We start from the raw sequence: 19,913 nt of genomic DNA on the forward strand, positions 1-19,913 counted from the left end.
TGTTTTTATATTTATTGATAAGAAATAAAATATTAACAACTCTTTTAATTATGTCCTATAAAAAATAAATAAATAAGTATAATGGTTATTTAATTATTCATTAAAAAAATGAATGGCTAGTTAATTATTCATTTATTAAAAAAGATTTGTTATTTTATTGATTTATTTATTAATCAAAATGGAAAATGTTGGTTACTTTAATTAATTTTTCCATAAAAAATAAGAAAAAATGAAATATTATTTTTAATTATTTGTTTATGAAAAAAAATTAAATAGATTATTACTGAGCTATCAATTTCGTTTAGAATTTATGACGTGATGAGTGAATGAATATTTACTTAATTGCCCCTTACCATTTATTTTTATACTAAATAATTAATAATAGAGAGATTTTTGTTATTTTTCTAACCATAAGAGGTATTTTGTTATTCAATTATAAATAAAGGGGATCTTGTTATTAACCCAAAATTTTATTAGATTAATACGTATAACTAAAACTTTGTAAACTATATTGTCTTTAATATCTTTACTATATCGCTCAAATTTCAAGTTATCATTTTTTTTTTTTTTCATTAGGTCAAATCTTATCACTCTTCGATTTGTCATTATATTTTTATTGAATGTTCTTTACTATTTTCTTTTGTTTAATTATTATGTATTAATTTTAAGTCTCTCCAATAAATATATCATGTATGACTCTAATTCACTCATAGAGGAAATTAGAGTCATACGTTATACATTTTATCTTCAAATTGAAAATGGAAAGTATCAATCATTGAGACAAACTTGTGGTGTACGACGTAGGATTATTTAATTTCATACCAATTTTTCAATTGGACGTTAGTTGACTCATGTATGCAAGAGTCTATGGATCAAATCTATGCTTTATCAATTAGAGGAAACTGCCGGGTAAGGAAGTAGCCTATCAATTACCATACCCAAAAAAATAGAAGTTATAAATTATTCAATTAAGGGACATCTAACTATTATTTGCGATTAACTTTAATAGAAAATAACAAATAACTTGAATGTCCTCGGTTTTTTTTCTTTTTTCCAGAAAGAATTAAGTTTGTAAAATCCAATTTAAAAACTTTTTAAAGACTAATAGAACAAAACTAATTTTTTAAGGAAATAGAAGAAACAAAAACGTTTAACAAATTAAAAAATTAAAAATTAAAAGAAAATTGAATAAAATAAAAAATAAGAAAACTGAATATCTTTTTCTGTTTAATTTTGATTATTTATATTAATTATAATTTAAATTATTCAATTACAACTTAACCTTTATATAAAGTTTGAAAAAATTATCCCAATTGCAAATGACAGTGATAGGACCTATAACCTCTTAAGTGTGAAAAACTGAAAATGTCACTACTTTAAATCATCTTTGGAAATCAACGCATAGCCATTTGACCATTTATAATGGCCACCCAAACTTTGCCTTAAAGACAATTTACTATCCAAAAAGTTTGGAAATGACAAAGACTCACCTTCTGTTAGGTTCTGTTAGTGAATTTTGTCTGATAAAGGACAGTATAGTAATTTTCCAATCAGCCAAAAAATCTTTAAAAAAAGCCTCCTTCTTCTCATCTCCCTCCTCCTCCCATCTTCTTCTTCTTCATCTCCCCCTCCTCTATCGTCGGCATCTCCGCCGAAATTTTGCTGCCTTTCCAGCAGCCGACATCTCCTAGTCAACAGCCCTTCCACTCTCCCCGCCCTTTCTAGCCATCTGCCTGCCAACAACCGCCCCCCCAAATAATCACTTTGTGGAAAAGATACAATCAGATACTCAGCTCCAAATTATTTTCATCAACCTCTTTCGTGGGTAATGAAGGATTATATGGCCCTTCTTTGACAAATAATTGCACAACAAATTCCAACAAGTCAGAATGTTCAGCATCAACTTTAAGTAAAGAATTTGTTGGCAGTTCATAGTTATTGGAATTGCATTTGGGATAGGTTCAGCAGTAGTTGTTGCATCCCTGATGTTTTCAGACAAAGTAAACCAGTGGTACGACGATAATATCATCGACGAATTTCTAATGGAGATCCCAATGTTTGGGTTGATGTACAAGACATCTCATCAAAGATAGGCCACAGTAGCAACATGATTTGCAGCAACCTCCAAACTCACCGTTCGCCCACCACAACCACCTGTCCCCAACTGTTTGATAAAATGCCCCAACCAGCATTTTGTGTTGTGTCAACTCAACCCACTCAAACCAGTAATTTACTATATCTTGTTGGGAGACGGAATTCACTAACAGAACCTGACAGAAGGTAGCTGTTTGTCATTTCCAAACTTTTTGGGTAGTAAAATGTCTTTAAGGCAAAGTTTGGGTGGGAGGATGTCGGTCGGCCTTTATAAATTTATTTAAGTCTTTGGGTGAAGGAAGAACCCTGAGTGAGACGCTCATGGATATAGAATTTATAAAAGTCTTTGGGTGAGGGAAGAACCCTGAGTGAGACGCTCATGGATATAGAATTTATAAAAGTCTTTGGGTGAAGGAAGAACCTGAGTGAGACGCTATGGATATAGAATTTATAAAGTCTTTGGGTGAGGGAAGAACCTTGAGTGCTACTCTCATGGATATGGAATTTACAAGCGTCTTTGGGAAGGGAAGAACCCTGAGGCAGTTTCCTAAAATGTGTGTGACTCGAACCACAGGTAACCACGTGACGTGGCAACAAATCACAAGTGGCTAAACTTTTATAAGTAATAGATTTCTAATATTAATAATTAAATAATCACTAAGATCAAATAATTTTATTTAGCAATAGTAAGTTTTAGTAAAAAATTGACTACTTTATACTTTAGTTCAAAAATATTTGTGTAACTCCATGAATTTGACAAATAATCTTAAGGTAACATGCTCTTTTTTTTTTTTTTAATAGAAAATAAAATTTGAAAAAAGAAAAAAAAAACTCATGGAAATATCAAAGAAGAAAAAAAAAAAATTTTGATTCACTTATTGAGTTGGAATGATATTTTACAGTGAATAATCCATTGTCAAGATATTTATGAATTTTTTGAAACGAATTAAATTCATTTAAAAGTATAAAGTCTTGAAACAATGAGGCGGGTGTTACAAATATATTATTATTGTTGGAGGCATTTGATTTTATCTATGAATTAAAAAAAGAGTAATAAATCAATTATCTTATTTCATTTTATATAAATATAAAACGAAAATAATGAATGAATAATTGTTTAAATTATTTATTTATAAAAATCAGAATAAAGGGGGAAATTAATGTGATTATAAATTTATAGAAAATAAAAAATAACAATGAATTTATTATTTACTGTTTATTTATTAAAATCAAAATAAAAAGTAGAATGGTTGTTTAACTATAAGAGTTGATTTATTTATTTTTATTATTATTATTTTTTTTGGCTTGTTCACATTGTGGAATGTTATATGATGTTGTTGTTGGGACAATCTATATGATTGGCATCTGTCTCAATTGACATCTAAATGAAATTTTCATTACATTAAAAAAAAAAATAATAATAATAATAATTTAATTCCCAGAAATTGGGTTAGACATCTACTGACTGCACATTACACTCAAAACAAATCTTAATGAAGCTCAATTTCTATCAAAATCTTGACCCAAATCAGATTACATATTGTTTTCAATATCTAAACACATACTTGTTCTTAAATTAAATAGATAAATGGCACTGTGTCTTCTTCTTCTTCATTAAATTGCAATACAATATGATAACTTGATACTCTGATTACAAATTGGTACAAAATCAGGATGTTAGATAACTTGCTAATCAATAGCCACAGTGCTCAATGGTTTTCACCATTGTTCAAGTTTAATTAGTTTCTACACCCTTAAACAGAATAGAAATAATCTCCACCAGGATTGCCATTGTTGATGCTCAGTTTAAGCACCAACCGAATTCTCACGTGTGTATCGTTGATTGGCTCTTTAATACACATGAAAATGAAATATATCAAGCGAAATAAATGCAAAGGGAGTTTTTTAAGTGGTTCGGATGCTAAGGTAGCAAGTCCTACGTCCACTGATTTGTATTGATGTTAGTGTGGGTCGGGTCGCAACTGCGAGCTGACTTACATAAGTTAAGGAAAAAGTAAAAAATGTTTACAGGAGAGAGATTTCTTTTTGTATGAAAAATGGCCGAATCCCCTTAATGAAGGGGTCTTCTTCATTTTATATCAAACTGAAGCGTATAATCATCACTAAATCCATGGTTTGGTGTGATTGTCAGATGTAATCCGGCTTTACGTCCCATTTTCCTTTTCCCAAGCTGACATCGCACGATTTATTGCAGGGAAATGGACGCGTGTGAGCTCCATATCACTTGGCAGGTCTGACGTGTGCGTGTTGCTCTGACGGGAGCAGGTCACCCTTCACGTGACCTTCCCACGTCAGCCCTTTATTTTCCTGGGCATAACAGCCATCAACTTCAGGCTGAATTTTCAATCGATGTCAACCAATTTCCTAAATGCCTTGACATGTCCAAGCCTCTTGCTGTGAGCCTCAGTTCGCACATTTGACGCTTTTAAGTTCTGATATAGATTCTTATGGTGCTTTAAGAACTCGCTTTTATACATCCATTTGTCTATGTACATGTTATGCTCTTTCATGTAATTGATGACCTCCATCACTCTCTCAAAGTAACCACCTTTAAGAAAGTTCAGCAGCATGATCTCAAACAGATCTCTGTTCACCGCTAAATTGCCAGTCGCCATGTTCCTTTTAATGTCGTCCCATAAGATTGTAATATCGCGATACATTTCCAAAGAAGAGTACCCGTATGCCAAATAAGCAAAGGTTTGCACGGTTGGTTGGATATTCATTGCCTGCATTCTTCGTTATACCTTCAAAGCATCGCCTATCATTTTGCCTTTGCAGAAAAAGAAGATAGAATAGTTTAACTCATAGACCGTAGAAGGAACTGCCTTTTCCTTCTCTCTCATTTCTCGAATTAAAGACTGAGCTAGACATGATCTACCTACTGATGGTTTTGTGCTTGAGATGCCCATCTCATCAGATAAATTTACAGCCAAACCAACCTTCTTCATTTGTTTTAACAGTGCCTCGGCCTCCCTAGACATTTTTAATTTGTAATAAGCTCTTAGGAGCGACATGTATGTAGTAGAGCGCATGGGATAACCAGCTGATTCCATGTCATCCAGGATGTCGTAAGCAGTCTCCGGCAAACCTGATTGAATAAAAGCATCAATCACATCAGAACACAAAGTGAATCCCTCCAATGAATTATTTTCCTTCTGAATGCTTAATAAGAGCTTTGACAGCCTACTAATCTTCCCATATCTCTTGTATCCATTAATGAGCTTGGCTAGAGCCCTGTTACCGAGCAGAAGTTTCCCATTTCTGAAGAGAATGAGCTCCTGTTTACCTTCTATTTTGAGGATGGAATCCTTCTCTAGTAGCTCAGGCATAATCTGTATCTTCAATCCATTCCTCAGATTGGGAGAACCTATCGGAACAAGGCAAGGTTTTTGACAGCCTTTCATAAGTTTTTTATCGGGAAGAGAGTCTCGATGTCTATTCATATCCAATACAAGCTCAGAAGCTGCATCAATATCATCAAACTTAAAATACAAGCTCAAAAGACTATCATAAAACTGCCTGTAATGCTACAGAAATGGAACTGATACTTGATCAATGTGATCTTTAAATTTTTTCAGCTCATCCCTCTGACTCTTCATTTCATGAATCTGAGCCATAACAACAATTGTGTGAGCATCAGCAATGACCCCAGTCTGTGACATAAGTTCCATTATATGTTGGCCTTTAAGAGATGATCCAAATCTCACACAAGCATCTAGCACGAGGTTAAAGATCATTGTACCAGGTTTGATCAGCTTCGCACAATTGCTTTTCTCTGCACTTAAAAGTAGGAAACAATCATGCATCTGAATCAAGAAATTTGATGCAACACATGTCCCAGTTTTAGTCTTCACCATATGCAGAAAAACCAACAACAATACATTCATTCCTGGAAGATTCTTTTTGTCAAACATCAGTCTAAGGATCATCGAAGCAGGGATAGGCATCTGAGCTCTTGCTAAAGAGAGGGGCAGCTTCGCTAGAACGTCAAGCGGAAGTAAATTCGGTTTCTCTTTCAAGATTATAAGAACCAAAATACATGCTTTTTTTAGCCAATGAATCTCAGATGAGTAAGACAACTGGGTGAAAAACTTATTCACAATTGAATACTAGCGACCTCCCAAAACCATTGTTAAGAAGCACCGGTTTCTGAATAGTGTTAACAAGGCAGGCTTGCACCTATCTCTTTCTTGCCAATGTTAATGCCATTGAGCCACAGCATCATTACATCATAACACGAGCCCCATCAACACGGATCTAAAATTGACGAAAATTTCACAATTTTTATTCAGTTTTAGCTTTTTCAAGACAAAATCAAGCACCCAGAAGCATATTCTTCCACATCTTTATCAAGTTATCATTTTTATTTACTACGTCAAATCTCATCCTCTTAATTATTTGCACCACTATTTCCTTTTGTTTAATTATTATATATTTGTTAGTAGATATCTTTTAATTTTAAGGCCATCCAATAAATATATCATATATGACTCTAATTCACCAACGTTTTCCCATATGGAGAGGAAATTAGATTATACACTTTGAGTTAAGGGCTTCTTCTGTCTTCAAATTGAAAATGAAAATTATCAATTAGGATGTAAAATTTTCAGACTTTTAATATAGAAGGACAAAAGTTATAAACTGTTCAATTAAGAGACATTTAACCATTATTTATTGTTAACTTAACAGAAAATGACATAATAACTTGAATGCCCTTGATTTTTTTGTTTTTTTTTTTTGAAGAAAATTTAGTTCATAAAATCTAATTTAAAAGATTTTTAAAAACTAAAAAGACTAAAACTTTTTTTTTTTTTTTTTTGAAGGAAATCGAAGAAACAAAGAAGTTTAACAAATTTAAAAACTAAAAACTAAAAGAAAATTTGATAAAAATAAAAAATAATAAAAAACCTAAATTTTTTATTAATTTTAATGTTTTATATATTAATTTTTTTTTTCACAAAAAAAAAAGGAACTTAGAAGTAAGGATAAAGAATCATAATCCTTTAAATAAAATAAAAATTGGTTATTTTATTAATTAATTTATTAAAATAGAAATAAAAAATGTTTGTTACTTTAACTCTAATAAATTATATATATACTTTACAAATTGAAAGTTTGAAACCGCTATGAAAGTGTCTTTCTGTTGATATTACATCTTGAATTGTAAGACCTAGACCGGGCCCTAGCCCGGTGAAAGGGCTTGTTCTGGCAAAATTATATATATAATTTTACATAATGAAAATATTATAAATATGTATTTTAATTTTTATATTCTATTATAATATTATCAAACTATTTTGAAACTTTTTGTTTTTTAAATAAAGTGACTTATTTTATATTTTTATAGAATAAAAAAGGAGTTAATGTTTGATTATACATTTATAGAAAATAAAAGATAAAAATGAATTCATTATTTCACTTTTCTTTACGAAAAAAGAACATTCTAGGAATTTGTTTTATTCTTGTATACAATATAATGGATAATATTATATATATAAAGAAATTTATAAAAAAAATTGTATAAAAATAATATAACAAAAAATAAATGAACGAATGAATATGATGTAATCTTGCAATTAAAAATTAAACAAAACTATCCTACAAGGGGTCGATTCGTCTTTATAATATTAAATGATTTTAAGAGGCCGAAAAAATGTCTTTAATGCTGATGTCATGATCTTTTTAAGACTACGTAACTGAATACGACAAATATAAAACAAAATATAAAACAAACCAAAAATAATTCAAATAGCGCTTATTTTCGAATTTCGACCCCCACATGGCCTCAAATGTAATTTTACATTCGAATGTATGCGGTTGGATGTAAAATTACATTTGAGGCCATGTAGATAGTTTCATGTAAAATTCCATGTGAGGCCATGTTGGCGGTTGGAACGTCTATATGGCGGGACTGCAAACAAACCGAACAGTTCATGAACAACTCATTGTTCATTCAATAATGTTCACGAACAGTTCGATATTTGTTCGATAATATGTTCGATCGAGTTCGAACAGGGGTTATTCGTTCGATTATGTTCGCAAACATTATACGTTCGACTGATCCATCCATTCACGAACAATCGTTTGATTGTTCGTTCGTTTATGTTCGAAAAACATGGCATGCGTATTATAATTTATTTATTTTTTCATTTTTATATTATGTTTAATTTAGTTTGGATGAATTTTTTTTAATGGTAATCAATAATAAAATATTATGATACTTTTGTTTTTCTTTTATATATAATATGTTTGGATTTTTTTTTTTTTTTCCAAATGTCATCAATAATTAAATATACAAGTATATAACATTTTAATTAAAAAGTAATAAATTATTATGATAAATTTAATAACATAATAAATTGTATAATCAAGAGATATATAATATAGTAAATCCATTAACATAAGAGCTTCATATTTTTCCAAATGTAATCAATAATTAAATATTATAAGATAGCATTTCAATTAATAAATAATAAATATAGTATGGTAAATTGATAAACATAACATATTATATAATCAAGTGATGTATTGCATAATAAATTTAATAATATAATAGCTTAGTTAAATATAGTACGATAAATTGATGAATATAACATATTGTATAATTAAGTGATATATAGTATGACAAATTTAATAATATAATAGCTTAATTAAATATAATATAACAAATTTATGAACATAACATATTGTATAATCAAGTGATGTATAGCATAACAAATTTAATAACATAATAACTTAATTAAACCTAAATTAATCACATATTTGTATTGATCATATATTATAATAAACTCTCGTACCACTAATGAATTTATAGGTATTGATATAAAATATATATGTAGATAGTAATTATATATATATATATATATATATATATACTAGGTGTGTGATACAAAATATATATGTAAACATTTAAATATATATGATAATTTATGTAATGTAATAAATATATGTAACATATAATTTTGGTAATTTTATAACATATTTAATCTATGATTAATATATGTATGATAATAATTTTGATATACACAATTACATATTTATATAACAAATTAATCACACATATGTATTGATCATATATTATAATAGACCCTCATTCTACTATGAATTTATGGGTATTAAACAATATATATATATATATATATATATATATATATATATAGATAATATATATATAAACATTTAAAATATTTATGATAATTTATGTAATGATAATAAATATATGATAACTTATAATTTTGGTAATTTCATAACATATTAAACATATTTAATTTATGATTAAATTAAATTAAATCTGTTTAATATGTTGGTTTATTTTTAAATGTTGAATTAAATAGGTATGAATTATAAATTGTTGTATATTTGTTTTTTAGAGCATAAATTGGAAAGTTGGTTAATATTTTTTATTCGAACAGGTATTCGAATGAGTTATTCGAATAGGTATTTACGAGTTAGTCGAACGAACACGAACGAATGAGTCTTTTGTTAATCGAATGAACACGAATAATCAAACATACTTATCGAATGAGTTTTGAACAGGCTATTCATTCGTGTTTGGTTCGATTGCAAGCCCGTGGTCGTATGTAAAACCGAAGTCCGCTGTAAATTGAGGCCAAATGCGGATGTAAAATTACATTTGTGTAAAATTACATTTGAGGCCGAAGTCGGCTGTAAAAATAAAATGTAAAATTAATTTGAGGCCAAATGCGGTTGTACAATCACCGAGGCCAAATGCGGCTGTAAAATTACATTTGAAGCCATGTAGTGATTTAGGTGAATGTCAAATGTAAAATTACATTTGAGGCCATGTTGGCGGTCGAAAATAAGCGTTATTTTTATTAATTTTTTTAATAAATTTTGATATTTTATTAATTTTTTTAAGGGTTTCGTTGATATTGGAACATTTATAATCCTGTTCGGTATGCTCCAAACACAGATAACATTATATATAATTCAATCCAATTGAATCCAAAAAAAGTAGTCTAGTCTAGGGCTGCAAACGAACCGAACAGTTCGCGAACGTTCATTGTTCGTTCGATTACTGTTCGATAATATTCACGAATTGCGAATGTTCGTTGTTCGTTCGATTAAACATTTGTTCGCGAACAGTTCGATATTCGTTCGATAATATGTTCGAACAAGGGTTGTTCGTTTGATTATATTCGCAAACACTATACGTTCGACTGATACATCTGTTCGCGAACAATCATTCGATTGTTCATTCGTTTATGTTCGAAAAACATGTTATGCATTATTATAATTTAATTTTTTTTTTCATTTTTATATTATGTTTGATTTAGTTTAAATAATTTTTTTTTAATGGTAATCAATAATAAAATATTATGATACTTTTGTTTTTCTTATATATATAATATGTTTGGATTTTTTTTTCCAAATGTCATCAATAATTAAATATATAAGTATATAACATTTTAATTAAAAAGTAATAAATTATTATGATACATAGCATGACAAATTTAATAATATAATAGATTGTATAATCAAGTGATATATAATATAGTAAATCCAATAACATAATAGTTTTATATTTTTCTAAGTGTAATCAATAATTAAATGTTATAAGATAGTATTTCAATTAATAAATAATAAATATAGTATGGTAAATTGATAAACATAACATATTGTATAATCAAGTGATGTATAGCATAACAAATTTAATAATATAATAGTTTAATTAAACCTAATTTAATCATATATTTGTATTGATCATTTATTATAATAAACCCTCATACCACTATGAATTTATAGGTGTTGATACAAAATATACATGTAGACAGTAGTGATAATATATATATACATATAACAAATTAATCACACATATGTATTGATCATATATTACAATAGACTTTCATTCCACTATAAATTATGGGCGTTGATACAAAATATATATGTAAACATTTAAAATATTTGTGATAATTTATGTAATGATAATAAATATATATGTAAACAAATTCTTTTTGTTTGTCATGTTTGATATGGAACTAAATTTGTTTTGAACGATTTATTGTTCTGTTTAATTTATTTTGAAGTTTTATTATTTATGATGGTTAGTTATTTTAATTTACTGAGTTTTTATTGATTTGTTTAAAATATAAATATAGATAGAGATTGGTTTATTTTCAAATGTTGAATTAAATGGGTATGAATTATAAATTGTTGCATATTTGTTTTTTAGAGCATGAATTGGAAAGTTGGTGTATATTTTTTATTCGAACAGGTATTTACAAGTTATCGAACGAGTTATTCGAACAAGTATTTACAAATTATTGAACGAGTTAGTCAAACGAACATGAACGAGTTTTTTGTTAATCGAACGAACACGAACATACATCCTGTGTTCATTCAAACACGAACAATCGAACATGTTTATCGAACAATTTTCGAACTGGCCTGTTCGCTCATGTTCGGTTCGATTGCAGGCCTAGTCTAGTCTAGTTCTAGTTCCATACACCGTTAAGTTTCTCCTACCTTATAAAAGATAAGAGACTTAGTTTCTCCTACCCTTAAGTGGTGTCTCATGTTCATATAAGGAGTTTTTAGTGGTACTTTATGGGCAATTATTTTGTCAGGAAGAGAGAAACAAGAGCCGCAAAGATCGATATGATGATAGAAGGTAATCTGAAGGCATTATTATTGTTTTTTCATTATTTAATTTCCTTAACTTGTCCTTAAAATGCTGCTTTTCTTTTTTGTATAGATCAAAAGAACGAAGTAGAGATCGCGATAGGGAAGTGAGTGTGAGTCGTGATCGTGATTGAGGAGACAACCGTGACCGGGGAAGGGATTATGACCGTAGTAGCCAAGATTGTGATAGGTATTATGAACGAGACCGTGGATATGATCGAGAGCGTGAGCGGGATTCGGATCGCCACCACAGTTATGATTCAAGAAGTAGGTCACGCTCACGGTCAAAGGAACGTTGATTATGATTGCCGCAGGTGCTTGCTTCCCTCCATATTTAGATTCTTACCATCCTTCTTTCCACTTTTTTATTTTTTTATTTTTGTGTTAATTTTTTGAGTTAATATATAATAGCTAGACTTGAGGTTTCGGCTATATAAGGGTATACCAAAAATGTTGCTTATGATTGGAGACATCATTTGTTGTAAAATTGGCTTAAACACTTAAAATAGTGGTTTGTGCTTATATCCCACACTGTTTAGTTAACAAAAGGCCAAGACTTGTTATTATTATATTTAATAATTAGCGTTAGAGGTTGTGTTTCCTCTTCACAATATCATTTACTGACTATTTTGATTTTGTCAGTTCATTCATATATGAAAGCATATTCAAAACTTGCTCTACTGGATAATTGTTACTATAAAATCTTCATTGTGCTTGAACATTCGGCAAACTTCATTTTCCATCATTAAATCTTTTGTTTCCAAACTTGTTTAATTGTTTTAAAGACTAGCCATTAGTGCAGTACTAAAAGTAGTGATAAATTCTGAGCCAGTTATTTTAACGCCATGATAATGACCTATCTAATTAAATTAAGGTCAGGATATTTGGTATAATGACTGACTAATTGAATTGATGTATGTGTGTGTAGTTGAAGCTGTGACGAATAATATTTACCATTTTAGTTGATCATTGAACTTGGTAGTTTGCTCTTATTGGAATAAATATGACTTGAGGATGGCCTTTTTTATATCTATTTTTGAATTAAATGATGATACAAAATAAGTTGTCCATCTGTTGGTTTTGGAAAGACTTACTCTTTGGTTATTAGCCCAACATTGTATTAGATCAATACATAACTAAGATATTTATGCATTTATTGTGTAACTCCATGAATTTTAAAAATACTCTTAAGGTAACTTGCTTTTTTTTTTATTTTTTTATAGAAAATAGAATTTGAAAAAAGAAAAAAATCTTATTAGAATATCAAAATATATAATGAAGAAAAAAAATCTTCAAATTACTTATTATTGGAAATGAATTAAATTCACTTAAAAGGATGGAGTCTTGAAACAATAAGCCAGTGTTACAAATATATTATTGTTAGAGGCAATTGATTTTATTTATTAAAAAAAAAAAAAAAAGAGCTATCAAATCAATTATCTTATTTCGTTCTATATTTATATAAAATGAAAATAAGGAAAAAATAATTGTTTTAATTATTTATTTATAAAAATAAGAATAAAAAAGAATTTATTATATATTTATAGAAAATAAAAGATAAAAATGAATTTATTATTTACTATTTATTTATTAAAACAAAAACAAAATTATTGTTTTAATTATTTATGATTAAAAAAAGGAAGGTTATTTTAAATATTTATTGATAAGAAGTGAAATATTAGCAACTCTTTTAATTATGTCCTATAATAAATAAATAAATAAGTATAATGGTTATATGATTATTCAGTTAAAAAAAATGAATGGCTAGTTTATTTTCATTTATATAAAAAAAAAGGTTATTTTATTAATTTATTTATACATGAGTAGACTTTGCAAAAGTCCACTAATTTATTTATACATGAGCAGACTTTGCAAAGTCCATGGATTTGCTTTTGCAACTGCAACTCTACAAGCGAAACTGCCATGAACGTGTCCCAATGAAAGGCCCGTTCGGTTAAAATTCTAATAAAAATTATATATATATAAATTTTATGTAACGAAAATAATATAAATATGTCTTCTAATTTGTATATTCTATTTATTTTTATAGAATTTTTTAAAATATTATCAGAATTTCGAAATTCTTTTTTTAATATAAAATAAGTCACTTTATTTAAAAATAAAAATTTTCAAAATTTCAAAACCGATTAAAGCTCTTTTCCGTCCATCGGTCTCCCAGTCTAGGCACAAACAAACCATCAACTACCAGCATATGGATGTCAATCTCGACAATGGAAGAACATGATATCCAAACGCCGATATTTGATATTTGGTTTCCACCCAAATCAAAAGATCAATGGACAGAAAGCCTTCACGTATAATTTTATTTCATTTCAACTTTGTTACATGCAAGCAATATAATCATATTTTATTCCTTCACATATTCTCATTCCCAGACCAGAAGATTGATGGACGGAATGTAGCTTTAATCGGTTTTGAAATTTTGAACATTTTTATTTTTTAAATAAAGTAACCTATTTTATATTTTTATAGAATAAAAAAATGAATTAATTATTTACTATTTATTTATTAAAAAAAAAAAAAAAGGAAGGTTATTTTAATATATATTGATAAGAAATAAAATATTAACAACTCTTTTAATTATGTCCTATAATAAATAAATAAATAAGTATAATGGTTATTTAATTATTCATTTATTAAAAAAGATTGGTTATTTTATTAATTTATTTATTAAAAAAGATTGGTTATTTTATTAATTTATTTATTAATAATCAAAATAGAAAATGTTGGTTACTTTAATTAATTTTTCCGTAAAAAATAAGAAAAAATAAAATATTATTTGTAATTATTTGTTTATGAAAAAAAAATTTAATTCATCTGGGGAACGATTTACACCTATTCAGAGTTTATTATAAAGATAATTGGGATCCAAAAAGTTTAGAGAAGACAAATACCCGCCTTGCCCCAAAGTAAGTGAAAACCGTAAACTGATATAGTATGTTCTTTCATCTCTAAGGGACAATTTTGACTTTTTATATCCCAATTTTTTTCTATTTCTTTATTATCTTTTACTCCATTTTCTCTTTCTTTCATCTCCATCATTCATCTTCTTCGCCGCTTCCCACCCTCATTTTTCTTTCCTTTCTGCTCCCTTTCTCTTTTCTCTCTCCCTCCTCCTCCTCCCATCTTCTTCTTGTTCATTGATCAGCTGAGCAAGGAATGGTGGATGAGGCACAAAAAGCTTAGGAAGAGGCTGAAGCACTTAAGAAAGTCTAACTCTCGAAAATCGTAGTTTACTTTTGACTTTTGAGACTATTGGTCCATATTTTCTCCTTTTTGGTTTATATCACCATTTAGATCTCTGTCAAACATATGATGTTCTTTTTTTTTAGTTCGCTGTGTTCTTCAATGAGTTGAGAATTTATAAGCAGATAGATTAAATGTAATACAGTTCTTGATGTTACAAAATATCACGATTATTTAATCATTAATTTCAATTAATAATTTAATGAAATATTTTTATTAATTTTCTTTTTTTGAACAAATTTTGATATTTAATTAATTTTTTTTAACGGTTTAATTGTGATTGGAACATTTATAATCCTGTTCGGTATGCTCCAAACACTGATAACATTATATATAATTCAATTCCTATCGAATCTGTTGATGCTCGTTTTCGGCACCAACCAATTGTCACGTGGGTGACACTATTTTGTGAATTAATGCACGTAACAATGGATGTGTCAAGTGAAATAAATGAAAAGAGGTTTTTTAAAGTGGTTCGGATGCTAAGGTAGCAAGTCCTACGTCCACTGATTTTGTATTGATGTTAGTGTGGGTCAGGTCGCTAAGCGGACTGACATACATAAGAGTTAATGAAAGTAATATGCTTTTGCTTTTACAAGAGAGAGAAAGTTGTTTTCTGTAATGAATGGCCGAATCCCCTTAATGGAGAGGTTTTCTACATTTTATACCAAATTGAAGCGTGTAATCATCATTAAATCTACGGGTTGGTGTGATTGTCAGGATATCATCTATCTTCACGTCCCGTTTTCCCTTTTTCCAAGCTGACTTCGCACGACTTGCTGCAGAGAAACGGACGCGTGTGAGCTCCATGTTTATTTGCAGGTCTGACGTGCGCACATTGTCCTGACGGGGGCAGGTTACTCCTGACGTGACTTTCCCACGTCAGCTCTTTATTTTCCCGTGTATAACAGAATCCAAATAAACTAGCCTAGTCTAGTTCTAGTTCCATACACCCTTAAGTTTCTAGTACCATATAAAAGGTGGGAACTTAGTTATTTAACCGTGCTAAACTGGGGTGTGAGAGGATTCTGTATTCGTATGTCGCATATATGCATTCGTGATAATTAACTTCGACCTGGTACTTTATAAAAGCTGTTAATGTGATTGTTTGATTTCGCTATCTCCAGTTCTTACTATTATCAACTCCAACGGTGTTTCAGGCTGACCAGAAGCTACGTGTTTGTGACAATTTCTGGAGCATTTATGACAGGTAAAATATTGATTGTCTTTCCAAATCACTACTTTTTTTTTTTTCCTTTTAGCTTTTCTGAGGGCAACAAAGAATCAGTATTTTGGGGTTTCAAGTGCTTCAGCTTTTGACCCGACCATTATACCTCCTTGTCACCAGCAGGCTTTTGGGCCCAGTTTTACGAGGATAACTTTTGCAGCTAAAGAATGTGCGTCATTTTTTCTGTTTTATATGCTTGTGATCATGCTATTGTTAGATAGAAATATATGGGCAAAATGTGCCATATAAGTGTCTTATCTGTTGAAAGTTTTCGATATATGTAGTGAAATATATTGATTTTTCTTGTTACCTTCAGTGACCATCGCTTAGCAGATCATTTTGGAGGGAAGCTTCATTTAGGTTATATGCAAATCCGCGATAAACTGGCAGAGCTTCAGGTAAGATGAATTTCACAATTTAAAATTCTTTTGTGTTACTGCTGTTATGTTAGTCCTGTTTGTGCTAGTCAGGTTATGTTGCCTTATAATGGACAAAGTTTTCCTTAGACTTTTATTGGGATTTTAAGCATGCTAAATTTCCATCGGAGGCCACTTTAGCAAAGCTATTTTATGTTTGAGAAATGTTAGCCTTACAAAGAGAAATACGTAACCATTTTTTTGTCTGAATTCTCTTCTTCTTCTTCTCCGTCTTTCACTCTCTTTTTCCCCTCTTTCTTTGATTTTTTTCTTCTCATTCCTCTCTTCCCCCTCTCTTTACCAATTAAAGAAAACACTGCAGCCAACTCACTTGCCAACATTGTATTATATCAATACATAAGTAATACTTCGTAAACTACATTGTGTTTTATATCTTTACTATTATCACTCAAATTTCAAATTACCATTTTTATTCATTAAGTCAAATCTTATCCTCTTCGATTTGTTATTATATTTTTATCAAATATTTTGAATTATTAGCATAACTATTTTCTTTTTTTTAATTGTTATATAATTGTTAGTAGATACCTTTTAATTTTAAGTCCCTTCAATAAATATATCATGTATGACTCTAATTCACCAACGTTTTCCAATCTCAAGAGGAAATTAGAGTCATACATTATCAATTTTGAGTCATGTATGCAACAGTCCATTGATCAAATTCATGCTTTAAGAATTAGAGGGCATACTTTACAAGTGAAGAAACTGCCTTGAAATTAAAAAAAAAAAAGATTATAAAAATAAATGGAATATACAAATTAAAAGACATATTTAAAATTATGTATATATAAAAAATATAATCCATATAAAGAGCACCGACTAATTAGGTTATGTATGTGGGCAAGTTATTTTTTTTACTACGTTGAAGGAAAGTTAGGACAATGTTTCAAAATACACAGTATTGGTGTTATCATTTTAAAATACTAAGTTATTAATCTTTTGACTCAATAAACGGTTAATTGATTAAAAATAATATTAAAATGATAAAAAATATTCTCTTTTAAAGCTAATAAAATTTTATTAAAGAGTTGATATAATAATACATTTTAAAGAAATTTTTGCCCTTTTTTTAATTAAAAATAATATTTATTTGTTCCCATTTTATCGGTGTTTTTACGAGATTACGGGTTGTTCAATGAAATGATACGTTATGTATGCATAAGTCAAAGGTGGACTAGTCTTTGTCCCCCATCGCCACCTATACGAAAAACAACCTCCCCTTATCTCTATTATAACTTACTTTTCATTCTGCCCATTTGTTTATTTTTATTATATATTCTGGAGTTACAAAATCTACCTCTTATATTTCACATAATAATCTAGGGCCAAACATTGGGAGGTAAATAAATACTCCGAACCTGAGTTGGGCCTGTTAAAGCCCCTTTTTTGTTCATTTCTAGTTGAAAACATGGACACACCAATCCTATTTATAAACTGAAGATCCAAGTTATGTTTGTCCAGATCCAGACATCACGGCTAACTCATTATTCTTTGTTGATGCATCACACAAGAAGATCGGCAGCTCATTGCATGATAAATGAAAATTCATAATAAAACTTTTGATCATGTGACTAATAAATTTCATAAGCAACAGGTAAGTCCCAAGTATATATGATCAAAGTTCTCCTCATGTTTAGAAACAGTTATAATATAAGTAATATTTCTATTAAATTTACAAGAAAATTTAATCACATCAACAGATATATTTTTCTTAGGAAACTAAGGGAAAATTTAAAAACAAAATGAATGACATCTGCTTAAAATCTGACAAACTGAATGTAAAGAAAGACTCTTCACGTAACTGAAGCTAACCCAAGCTCAATATCAGAAGAGTCATCTGATACTTCTTGGAGCGAAAGAGGAACGATGAAGTTGTCGCCACCTTCTTCTTCTCCTCTTGCAATTGGCGGCGGCGGTGGTTGCTTCCCTTCATAGTTAGATTCTTACCATCCTTCATGATGTTTGGCTTTCCTCTTATTTATTTATTTATTTTCTATTTTTGTGTTAATTTTTTGAGTTAATATATAGTAGCTAGACTAGAGGTTTTGGCTATATAAGGATATACCAAAAATGCTGTTTATGCATAAGAGTCTTACAGCTAATTGGAGACATCATTTACTGACTGTTTTGATTTTGTTAGTTCCTTCATATATGAAAGCATATTCAAAATTTGCTCTGCTGGATAATTGTTACCATAAAATCTTCATTGTGCTTGAACATTCGGCAAACTTCATTTTCCATCATTAAATCTTTTGTTTCCAAAGTTGTTTCATTGTTTTAAAGACTAGCCTTTGGTGCAGTACTAAAAGTAGTGATAAATTCTGAGCCAGTTATTTTAATGCCATGATAATTACCTATCTAATTAAATTAAGGTGAGGGTATTTGGTGTAATGACTGACTAATTGAATTTATGTATGTGTGTGTATCTGAAATTTTGTGTTATTTTTTAGATATTAATGATTCTTTTGCTTACCTTTAGCAGGCGACATGACTGGTACTAGATTATCGTGCTTGAGCAGCAGATGGAAATGGACATGTGTTCTGGTCTAGGTCAGTGAACTTGTGTAGGCAAAGTATGATGATCTTGTGTGATTTTTCTGATACTTTTAGTGAGTTTGGCAGTTCTAATGTTATGGTGGACGTAACAACTGCTTCGAAGATTTTGTTGAATTATGTTTGAGAGGTATGCATTACAACTGTTTTAGTATTACTTTTATGTCTCGGAGTTTCCTTGAATTTCCAAAATATTATGTTTCACTGTTGGAAATTTCAGCTCTCCCATTACGTAAGTGGTGTATGGGTCTTATCATTTCTTGGTGATTAAGTTGGATAAAACGACTCACAACTAGCTCTGCGAGTAAGATTAAAATCACAAAACTCTAAATCCCACCGAACAGAAGGGTTTTAAGTTTTATTGTTAACTTTGGAATGAGATGATAGTTACTAGGTGCCCTCTAGTTGATACTGTTGGTAGTGGTTCGTGCTCCAGCTTGTGAAGGTGTGCGATCCCTCTCTCATGTAAGTAAAAACTAACAACATTGAAAATAAATATAAATTCAGGCATATTATGCTTGGATAGTATATGTTCTTTGTGCAGCCGACAGGCCCTTTGGATTTTAGGTTTCTCTCTCTAGGTAGAATACTTTCAGAGACATAGAGAAGAAAAAAAAAAGGTAAAAGGTGAAGCTAAAGCTGTGAGTTGTTAACCATTTTGACATGGTTGT

General features: G+C 29.5%; 1 long non-coding RNA gene and 1 pseudogene across 1 annotated transcript; one reads left to right on the top strand and one right to left on the bottom strand.

The window, feature by feature from the left end:
- Positions 1-4,457: 4,457 nt before the first annotated feature.
- On the bottom strand, positions 4,458-6,324 carry LOC116113239 (annotated as a pseudogene).
- A 9,827-nt stretch (positions 6,325-16,151) lies between these two features.
- On the top strand, positions 16,152-19,425 carry LOC116113254. Its single transcript, XR_004125385.1, has 3 exons — positions 16,152-16,234; positions 16,569-16,650; positions 19,172-19,425. It is a non-coding gene; the product is annotated as an uncharacterized LOC116113254 (long non-coding RNA).
- Positions 19,426-19,913: the final 488 nt, after the last annotated feature.

This window comes from Pistacia vera, unplaced genomic scaffold (assembly GCF_008641045.1).
Source record: "Pistacia vera cultivar Batoury unplaced genomic scaffold, PisVer_v2 Contig676, whole genome shotgun sequence".
Classification (NCBI taxonomy): domain Eukaryota; kingdom Viridiplantae; phylum Streptophyta; class Magnoliopsida; order Sapindales; family Anacardiaceae; genus Pistacia; species Pistacia vera.